The 10,071-nt window shown below is 35.9% G+C and overlaps 1 protein-coding gene across 1 annotated transcript in view; it reads right to left on the bottom strand.

The window, feature by feature from the left end:
* The window catches only part of LOC127875342 (cleavage and polyadenylation specificity factor subunit 2-like), a 229,497-nt gene that overhangs the window by 200,409 nt on the left and 19,017 nt on the right, over positions 1–10,071 (bottom strand). The window lies entirely within an intron of this gene.

Here is a 10,071-nt window from a genome sequence, read left to right as displayed (position 1 = left end):
TTGTGGTACATGACTAAGTGCAGGCGACAAACTCAATTTCTATTTCTATTCAATACATGTTCCAGACGACAAACACAATTTCTATTTTTATTCAACACATGTTCCAGACGAAAAGCACATTTTTTTTTCAAGACGTGTTCCAAGCGAAAAACTAAATTTCAATTTTTATTCAGGACATGTTCCAGGCGAAAACCTAAATTTCAATGTCTATTCACGACATGTTCCAGATGACAAACAAAATGTCAATTTCTATTCAAGACAAGTTCCAGACGACAAACAAAATGTCAATTTCTATTCAAGACATGTTCCATGCCAAACACACAATTTCAATTTCTATTCAAGACATGTTCCAGGCGACAAACACAATTTCTATTTCTATTCAAGACATGTTCCAATCTATCCAAGAATAATTCATTTCGTTTTCTAGCCTCTTACAGAAAATGCTCATTTGACAAGCGTACAGGAACAGTTAAAATTTCTCTGTGGACATCATATCCATTATGCTACAGTGACCTCTCTTAAGTTTCATTAGATAAAGTAGGGCTCAGTAAATGTTGTGCTCCTGTGAAAATTTCTGATCAAATATTATTTTTCAAATTGCAAAACTGAAGTATGACATGAGTTGTTTTTGTGGAACACAATGCTCCCTACTGCGCTTTGAATGCCCACAACAGATATTTTAGAGGAAATTGTCCAAGGCCCAAAACTTCATAAAAAATCAATGGAAACTGAATGAAACTCTAATCTGTTCTGTTAGTCACGTAGGTGAATTCACTCATCAAAAATAAGTCCAGTAGAGTAAGCGTTTCAGACAAAATTTCAGAAAAGTGTTATTTTAAAGAAAATTTCAAAACCCATAATTTCGTCAAAAATCAATGGATCTGACCAAAATTCTAACTTGATCTGTAAGTCATTTAGATAAACTTGCACACCAAATATAAGGTAAATATCTGCAAGCATTTAGGAAAAAAACTCCAGACGTATGCTGGAAAGACAGACAGACCGGTCGGACAGTGCAACTGCTATATGCCATTATACAAGGGGCACAAAAAAAGAATCAGAATAATATTTTCTTTCATGATACTGTTTTTAATTTAGCCAAATAATCTTACTCATATTTAAAAGCAAAAAAAAGCACACATAGAAAAAGTCATGTTTTTGAGGACAATATATAAGCTCATTACTTTTTGAACAGATTTTTCAGACAATGCTTTGTATAGAAAACACATTAACCTATCCCAAATGAATCTTGATAACGATCAGAATTTGCATTTTACTTAAAAAGTCAACATCCTATACAGCATTTCCTGAGAAAGCAAGCCATTGATCAGTCTTCCAATAAAATAACAAATGGACACAATCCTTAAGAGCAATATCTTGGGATTTGAAAGAACCAATATACAAGGTAGAAACATATTTACAATAAAAAGCGGTCTGCACAAACAAACAATTCTCACACTTTTCTTTTAACATGAAAAAGCATCAATTTTGTCTGTTCTAATGTGCAAGCTCAAAAGGTAACGATACAGCAACACGATGGGCTTTCCTATGAATGCCATAAATTCATCTGTTATCATTTACCAAAGATCCAAACTGATTAACAATAGATGGATAGCCATTATTGGTAATAAGGTTGATGGCAATGTCTCCCTAAAAAACATTCATTATAAAACCAATAGTGATCGGTCCATTTCTGTTCATATCTTCCTGCTCATACACTATAATGTAAAAATCAGAATCATTAAAATTAAGTCCTTAAAAAATGAAACTGTCCATGCGCACAAATCACAGTTAAAAATACTGTCAGAATTATATAAAAAAACATCTATAATTTTTCATTAAAAGGTAATTGAAAAGTGCTCATTATTAGTATATAAACAAAATATTACGAAATTCAAAATAATTACAACATGAAATCAACAATTTTGTTTAAGAGCATCACAAGTTTGCTGTATAATTCCAAATTAAAAAAAGTGTTTTTAAATACAGTAAAATATAAAGGCTTCACCAAAATGAATATACAAGAGGGCCTGAAAGGCCCAAAGTCGCTCACCTGAGATAACAAGATATTATTGGGACAAATCTTCTGACCAAGTTTCATGAAGATCTGAAAATAAATGTGGCCTCTAGAGTGTTAAGAAAGTTTTACTATAGCAATATATGCACACAAAAAATCCCTGCCCGCTGGCAGCCATGTTTTTCAACCAACCGGCATCATTTTTTAACTCGCCCAAGATATTATCAGCATGAATCTTCTGATGTTTAATGAAGATCGGACAATAAATGTGGCCTCAAGAGTGTTAACAAGATTTTACTATAGCCATATAAGGAAAAATGCCCCGCCCCTTGGCAGCTATGTTGTTCAAGCAAACGTAACCATTTTCGAACACATCCAAGATATCTTTGAGACCAATCTTCTGACCAAATTTCATGAAGATTGGACAATAAATGTGACCTCTAAAGAGTTAACAAGGCAAATGTCGACGTCGCACAACGCACAACGGACGACGGACAAAAGGCGATCACAAAAGCTCACCATGAGCACGTTGTGCTCAGGTGAGCTAAAAACAACAACAGCCTTTTAAAAATTGGATGCGGAGAAAAAGAAACATGCATTCCCAATATGAAAAACTAATATTTTTATTTCATTGAATTTTAGGAGCACAAAATCAAAGGAAAACATCTAATGAGTTTGTTGTAGCTTACAGGAGGGTAAATAACATATTATTTTGGAACTTATACTATATTGTATAGTGGACAAACAGATTATGGACCCTTATTCTACCAAAACAAGTGCAACAAGAATTCCTCTTTTTTCTTTCACATTATGGTCATTCCATTGTGAAAGTTTAAGCGAGAGTGATTAAGTGGTCCACTAAGTGGTTAACACTTTCCCACTTAGAAGCAAAGTGAAAATGGCAAACAGCATAAAACCAGAACAGCCTGCAAGTAACTCGCCGTCTGTTCAGGTTTTATGCTGTTTGCTGCTCATCAGTATCAAAGGTTTGGAGATGAAGCTTTAAAAACTTAAATCTGGTAAGAAAGGTCTTATATTAAATTTAACTTTCTAAGGGACTACAAATGCGTGAAAATACGTATCATAGTGGTAAAGGGTTAAAGAGGAGTTCAACAAGCTTTGGCAGGTACTCATGGACGTAAGTACTTTCAAATACAGGTATAGAGAGATGTGCCAATCACTATATGCTTATGAGAAAAAGCAGGTAGCATAACAAAATTGGCCTCATAAAAAGTACTGTTGAACCCTTTCCCACTCAGAACCGATGTGCAAACAGCATAAAACCAGAAAAGCCGGCAAGTAACTCACAGTAAAGGTTTTATGCTGTTTGCTGCTCATCAGTATCTAAGGGTTTTAACTGAAACCTTCAAAACTTGGATCCAGTAAGAAAGGCCTTTAATTAAATTTAACTTTCTAAGGGACTACAAATGCGTCAAAATACGTATCTAAGTGGTGCAGGGTTAAATCATAAAAAGTTGTCTAAGCAACACTTAGCAGTCATATGATAATCAGCTGAAGAAGTTAAATTGTCATAAATGAAGTGTTGAAGCAGTAGTGCTATCCACATGAACTGTTTGCATGAACCTATGATAAGACATTAACAACAAATATCAAACAAAATATGTCTATTATAAGTAAATCAGTGGGTAAGATATCTTTAGAGCTAAAATTCACCAAATAAGAAACAAATATGAATGATCAAGCTATAAAATAAACTTAACATTCGTATTCCATCTGTGACATGGCTATTATTTCTGTTCAAGTCATGCACCATTATTCCAGACTTCTATTTTATTATATTAATTTGCATTTTATGATATATATTCACATTTTATAATGTACACTTACGTTTTATTATATCCATTTGCATGTGATAAGAAGAACAGTCGCAAAAAATCTATAAACAGACAATCATTCAGGGATTTTTACCAACACAGCTATTGCTTTAGTGCTGTTTGCAATAAAAGCTTGATATTTTTCCATAACATTTGGAAATGTTTCCTACCGTATACAATGATGGACATGATACTAGTTCCCTTTTATCAATTTAGTATACACCATATCAAGTTCCTGAACAAAAAGATGATGTCATCATTTCTATAAATGATACCATGGATATCATGTGTTGATAATTCTGCAAAAAACACATGTGTTTTAACCTTTTGAATGCTGGGAAATTTGTCGTCTGCTAAAATGTCATCTGCAGAATTTATAAAATTAGCATTTTCTTCATTTTTTTTCAAAGAATACTATCAGAATAGCAAACAGTTTGGATCCTGATGAGACGTCACGTTCTGTGGCATCTCATCTGGATCCAAACTGTTGGCAAAGGCCTTCAAAATTCGGTTCTAGCGCTGAAAGGGTTAATACTCAAATGCACAGATCTGCAAACAATATGTGAAAATGAAAACTTAAAACATAGTTTTGAAGATGTCTCCATATCTTTGTGAAGTAGCCCATAGAACAATTACAAAGAAGCCTTTAGGCTACAATAGAGCCAAACACAAAGTGCGTTAAGTTTAGACCAAGATTAGCCTGTGCACTGGTGTGCAGTAAGAAGAGGCTAATCAGGAACGACACTTTCTCCTTATATGGAAACAAATATCCATTCTACGTGGAAAGTGTAGACAGAAAAAAATTCACATTGATAAAGTACTTTAATACAAAAGCAGATACAATAATACAAGTATTCACAATCTGACTTTGTACTTTATCATCACAATAAAATACAAAACCTATCAAAGGGCAACTACTCCATCAACAATACTTCTTTTTGACTTATAGCTGACTCTGCAAGAAAATGAATCCCCAAACATGTGCACAAAACATTAACAAGTATAATAAAGGGACAAGTAAAAACCTTCATTATTTGATACTGGACCCCAAAGTTTTTTTGTATTTTACTCCTGTCTAAACCTACTTAGGTCAATATTATGAACCACATCATGCAACTAGAGGTGTCACCATAGGATGACATATGCCCCCAAAAAACACTTTTTCGAAACCTAAACGCAGATTTCGAAACCTAAACACGGACCCTAAGTTCAAGGTCAAGGTCAAAGGGGTCAAAATTTGTGTGCGTATGGAAAGGCCTTGTCCATATACACATGCATACCAAATATGAAGGTTACATCTGAAGCAACATATAAGTTATGAGCATTTTTCTAAACCTAAACATAAAGTGTGACGGACAGACAGACAGACGGACTGAAATGCAATCACTATATGCCCACCTTCGGGGGCATAAAAATGGGTCTTATGCCATATCTGGCCAGCAAATACTTCAGACTACCCTCCCATGTGAGCAGCCTGGTCAGGAGGTTTGCTGTTCACAAATGAGATCAAGAAATTGTGAATGACTTTAACCCATTTATACCTACCGTCTAGAAAAAAAGCCTTGGCAAACAGCGTAGACCCAGATGAGACGCCACATGATGCGGCGTCTCATCAGGGTCTGCGCTGTTTGCTTAAAGGAATTTCTGTAAGAAATATTCTAAATATAGAAATAAGTATACTAGACATCCCTAATTTTGAAAATACATTGATCCAATTTAGAAGGATGGGAGAGTCCACTAGGCATAAATGGGTTAAAACTTAAAGTGTAGCTCCTGATCAGACTTCAAGATAACGCAGGATGGTGATACGTTGATCGCATACAGGATAAAACCCATTTTTTGCATGACACAGCTTATAGGAGTTGTGTTCTGAGAAAACTGGGCATAAGTCATGTGCAGTCCGCGCAGGCTAATCAGGGACGACACTTTCCGACTAAATTGGATTTTTGCTAAGAAGAGACTGCATTTAAACAAAAATGTCATAAAAGCGGAAAGTGTTGTCCCTGATTAGCCTGTGCGGACTGCACAGGCTAATCTGGGACTACACTTTACACACATGCATTATGCCCAGTTTTCTCAGAACGCGACTCATATAATGTTGTTTTATATGTATTGTACTCTATTCCAGCATAAGGATCTAAGATTTCTAAATATTCATACACTAAGATCAGTTTCAGTGTTATGTAGACACTTCAGCTGCCATTATTTTCTGTAACAAGTCAATTTACCAAATAATGTGTTTTCTGTGTTAGTAATCTGGTTTAAAAAAATATGTAAACATGTATGTATCCATCTCACAATAATAATTATTGCTACTTGATGAATGAAGTAAAGGCCTCAAGCTTACTACACCTTTTGCTTTTGGCTAAACAACGAAAACTATAGCTTTGTCACAGACATGACGAATACCCCCACATGCCGCATTGACACATAATATTTTGCATATCGTCTTTAAAAAAAACAGCGGACACCATGCTCAATTTTTAAAATGCACTAAGTGACCCCTTGACCTAGTTTTTGACCCAGAAAGGCCCATGTTCTAACTTGGCCTTAAGATCAACTTGGCCTTAAGATCATCTCCATAAAACTTCTGACCAAGTTTGGTGAAGATCGGATGTAAACTACTTGAAATAGAGAGCGGACACCATGCTGAATGTTAAAAAACGCACTAAGTGACCCCGTGACCAAGTTTTAGGCCCCGAATGGCCCATGTTCAAACTTGATTTGGAGATCATTTAAATAAAACTTGTGACCAAGTTTGGTGAGGATTGGATGAAAACTACTTGAATTAGAGAGCGGACAACATGGTGAGGTTTTAAATGCACTAAGATACTCTGTGACCTAGTTTTTGACCCGGCATGACCCATATTCAAACTTGACCTTGACATCATCTAGATACAACTTCTGACCAAGTTTGGTGAAGATTGGATGAAAACTACTTGAATTAGAGAGCGGACAACATTGTGATGTTTAAAACGCCCTAAGTGACCCCGTGACCTTGTTTTTGACCAGGCATGACCCATATTCAAACTTGCTCTAGACATTATCAAGATACAACTTCTGACCAATTTTGGTGAAGATTGGATAACAAGAGGGCCATGATGTCCCTGAATCGCTCATCTGACTAACCAAATACAATCCCAATCCAGATTTCATCAAGATAAACATTCTGACTAAATTTCATAAAGATATGATGAAAACTGTGACCTCTATTGTCTACACAAGGTTTTTCTATTATTTGACCTAGTGACCTAGTTTTTGACCCAGGTGACCCTAATACAATCCCAACCCATATTTCACCAAGATAAACATTCTGATCAAATTTTATAAAGATTAGATGAAAACTGTAACCTCTAATGTCTACACAAGGTTTTTCTATTATTTGACCTTGTGACCTAGTTTTTGACCCCATATGACCCAAATACAATCCCAACCCAGATTTTATCAAGATAAACATTCTGACCAAATTTCATAAAGATTGGATGAAAACTGTGACCTCTATTGTCTATACAAGGTTTTTCTATTATTTGACCTAGTGACCTAGTTTTTGACCTAGTTTTTGACCCCAGATGACCCAAATTCAATCCTTACCCAGATTTTATCAAGATAAACATTCTGACAAAATTTCATAAAGATTGGATGAAAACTGTGACCTCTACTGTCTACACAAACAAATTGTTGACGTTTTTTTTCTATTATTTGACCTAGTGACCTAGTTTTTGACCTCAGATGACCCAAATACAATCCCATCCCAGATTTCATCAAGATAAACATTCTGACCAAATTTCATAAAGATTGGGTGAAAACTGCAACCTCTATTGTCTACACAAGGTTTTTCTATTATTTGACCTAGTTTTTGACCTAGTGACCTAGTTTTTGACCCCCAGATGACCCAAATACAATCCCAACCCAGAATTTATCAAGATAAACATTCTGACCAAATTTCATAAAGATTGGATATAAACTGTGACCTCTACTGTCTACACAATGTTTTTCTACTATTTGACCTAGTTTTTGACCTAGTGACCTAGTTTTAGACCCCAGATGACCCAAATACAATCCCAACCCAGAATTTCATCAAGATAAACATTCTGACCAAATTTCACAAAGATTTGATGAAAACTGTGACCTCTACTGTCTACACAAGGTTTTTCTATTATTTGACCTAGTTTTTGACCTAGTGACCTAGTTTTTGACCCCCAGATGACCCAAATACAATCCCAACCCAGATTTCATCAAGATAAACATTCTGACCAAATTTCATAAAGATTGGATGTAAACTGCAACCTCTATTGTCTACACAAGGTTTTTCTATTATTTGACCTTTTATGTGACCTAGTTTTTGACCTAGTGACCTAGTTTTTGACCCCAGATGACCCAAATACAATCCCAACCCAGATTTTATCAAGATAAACATTCTGACCAAATTAAATTAATTTTGGATGAAAGCTGTGACCTTTACTGTCTACACAAACAAATTGTTGACGCACACACTCACATACGAACGCCGGACATCACACGGTCACATAAGCTCACCGGACATCACACGGTCACATAAGCTCACCATGTCACTTCGTGACAGGTGAGCTAAAAACTACTTGAATTAGAGAGCAGACATGGTGAGGTTTAAAACACACTAAGTGACCCCGTGACCTAGTTTTTGACCCAGCATGGCCCATGCTTGAACTTGACCTACACATCATCTAGTTACAACTTCTAACCAAGTGTGGTGAAGATCGGATTTAAACTACTTGAAATAGAGAGCGGACACCATGCTCAATGTGTAAAACGTACTAAGTGACCCCATGACCTAGTTTTTGACCCAGCAAGGCCCATGTTCGAACTTGGCCTTAAGATCATCTAGATACAACTTCTGACCAAGTTTGGTGAAGATCGGATGAAAACTGCCTGAATTATAGGGCGAAGTACATGCTGAATGTTTAAAACGCACTAAGTGACACGGTGACCTAGTTTATGACCCGACAAGGCCCATGTTCAAACTTGGCCTTAAGATCATCTAGATACAACTTCTGACCAAGTTTGGTGGAGATCGGATGAAAACTACTTGAATTAGAGAGCGGACAACATTGTGATGATTAAAACGCCCTAAGTGACCCTGTGACCTTGTTTTTGACCCGGCATGACCCATATTCAAACTTGCTCTAGACATTATCAAGAATACAACTTCTGACCAAGTTTGGTGAAGATCGGATGAAAACTACTTGAAATAGAGAGCTGACACTTAATACGGACTGACCGACAGACCGACAGACAAGCTCACTCCTATATACCCCCCTAAACTTCGTTTGTGGGGGTATAACAAGTACTGACAAACATGAATGCTAGTAACAGGGCTTGTCTTCTGAAATCACAACTATGCTGTATGTGCAGCTGTGCACAGAGTCATTGCTCAGTCAGGCAAGAACAGATTGCAGATAAGCAGATGTATTTGTGGACAAACGAGCCTTGTTGAATAATACATGCAGAAGTCAGATATTTCTTAAACTCAATCTTTATCTAATGCAGTCACTTTGCTTGAGGGAGTATCACACAGAAATGGTGAGCTTACAAAACAACAAGAATTAACAACAATTAATCATAATAATAATAATTGTTCTTCAAGAAAATCGTTTATTTGGAGATTTCTCTACGACAATGCTGCATTATAAAATATCATATTTTTAAAAGGCAAACCTTTTGGTGTTTACTTCTTCAAAAGTAAAACTGCTTTCAAAACACAATCAGACATAATATACCCATTTTGATTTCCTAGAAAACATCTCCCCGCGATAGTACCGCAACTTGTGGGATCAACCAACATTCTTGGTCAGACAGTAATTTCCATGTTTGACTCTCAACCACAAAACCAACTATCAAAAGAACCTTCCAGTCTGAAGTTTTATATCTGACATTTTAAAAAATCCACTCACTCCACATCTAAAAATACTGCCAGATATTATAAATCAATTAAATTTAATGTCAACAAAATAATTTTATCCTTACAAATGATTATTTTTTTGTTTAAACTGGAGAATTACGCTAAAAGCATGATTTCATGACCTAAACAAGGGCTGTTTGTAAAACATGCATGCCCCCCATATGGGCTCTCAGTTGTAGTGGCAGCCATTGAGTGAATACGTTTTTTGGCACTGTGACCTTGACCTTTGACCTAGTGACCTGAAAATCAATAGGGGTCATCTGCGAGTCATGATCTATGTA

The sequence above is a fragment of the Dreissena polymorpha genome, chromosome 3, assembly GCF_020536995.1.
Source record: "Dreissena polymorpha isolate Duluth1 chromosome 3, UMN_Dpol_1.0, whole genome shotgun sequence".
Classification (NCBI taxonomy): Eukaryota; Metazoa; Mollusca; class Bivalvia; order Myida; family Dreissenidae; genus Dreissena; species Dreissena polymorpha.
This window is presented reverse-complemented; position numbering and strand designations above follow the sequence as displayed.